This window comes from Stegastes partitus, unplaced genomic scaffold (assembly GCF_000690725.1).
Source record: "Stegastes partitus isolate 25-593 unplaced genomic scaffold, Stegastes_partitus-1.0.2 Scaffold540, whole genome shotgun sequence".
NCBI lineage: Eukaryota > Metazoa > Chordata > Actinopteri > Pomacentridae > Stegastes > Stegastes partitus.
The window spans coordinates 423,657-425,415 of NW_007578271.1; positions in this window are offsets into that span (position 1 = coordinate 423,657).

The window sequence follows — 1,759 nt, forward strand, 5'->3', positions numbered from 1 at the left end:
TGAATTCTCTCAGTAAGAAAAGACTCTGAGCTGATTACTATAAAATAAAAGTTTCTTGTCCTGAGGTTTGAGTCCGTTCAGGTAAAGACTGACGCTAACTGGACGTCGCACCACTTTGTGAAACACGTTAAACAAGTGAGCTACACATCTTGTCAAGTGTTTTCATACAAATCTGAAGCTGCTGCGGCCTTTGTACTGCTGCAGAAAGCCCAATGGTTCTAAGCCCAGATAAATCCCCCTGATGTGTGGATTTCCTGCTGTGCTGGCTCCTCTCTCGCTGTGAGCTCTGGAAACCTGCTGCATTATTTAAAAATCAGCCGCTGCAGGTCCTCTGCTGTTAATCCGTGCAGTCCTGCAGGAAGGTTTCAGAAAACCCAGAACGTGACTCGGACCACCCACGGAGAGGGCGGCAGGCGGAGGCTTCGCGTCTTCATCAGCGCTCCCTGGTGTCCTGACAGATGGAGGGAACAGAGGAGCAGCGCTCAGCAGCCGGAGGACGACAACCTACTCAGCAACCACACAAGCTGTGGGCTGGAGCCTCCAACACAAACACAGCGAGTGTGGAGGATAAAGCTCAGAGTGAGGCCCATGCAGACGGGTTAGCATGTCTGCAGCTTTGTCTTCTAAACTGCTGCATTCACTCTGATGTAATTAGGACGACCACAGGACGAAGGTTTTTATGATTCACAGTTTGGCTCCTCGGCTTTTTAAACATGATCATCGCTGATGTCAGATTGACCCTGTAAACAAAGCCTGTGTAACAAGCTGTATTTTTAATGACGGTTAATTAAAGTGTTCCTATGTTCTCCTTAAATCTCTTATGCTAGTAAACACCCCGGATGTGAACCGATGCAGCTTTCTATAAAGTTATGTAATTAAATAGATACTGAAATGTGAGGAACCTTCTTTATCATCTCATTTCTGCATTAAAGCTAAACGGAGGCAGCTTCAAATACAAACATTTGAGTTTCAACCATCTTAGTTCTGAATTAAATAGCAGCCTGTATTAGTTTAGATTAAAATATTGATCAGGAGGCCGGTGCTGATGTTTCCATCCTTTTCTGCAAGACATTGTTTTTTTGTGATTTACTTGGTAGCACTAAATAATATTGTTTGTTTTTGTTTGTTTTTGTTTTTTAAAGTTTGTTCTATTGATTGTTGCTGTCTCATAAAAAGATGGTGGGTTTTGTGCAGGTAGAAACATGGGCTAATTCATGCTGATACATTAAACAGAACAAGTGTGAAGCTCACAGCAGAAGGTCTGGAGCTCTAACTGCTGCAGGAGTGAACGCCCGGGCTGAGCTGGAGCTGCTTCATGGTAACGTGCTGGTAGGTCACCTTGCCCAGAGGCATCGTGGCAGCAGCGGCCGTGAAGGCAGCGCGAGTGGAGAGTCACTCGGCGTGTCGTCCTTTTATCTCTGGCCTCATTTCACATTCTGCTGCCGTTTCCTGCAGAGTGTGAGTGAAGGCTTCCCACTTTAGCCGCTGCCGATTAGCATAGCTGTCTGAGCGGAGTGCTAATTCAACGTCACCACGTGAGAGGAGCAAACTGTGCACCAGAGCTTCACAGGTTAATTTGTAGTTGAAGTGTTTCTGATATGATGCCTCCGTGGATTTGTACCATCAGCTTTCCTAAATGTCCCACATGCTGAAAATCCATTTTCACTGTGTGTGCTGTTTGTCATAGACTTAGAGGTGTAAAATAAAAGCTGTTGAGATATGGAGACCTTCTGCCATTTCTAAAAAAGATTCTAGGCTA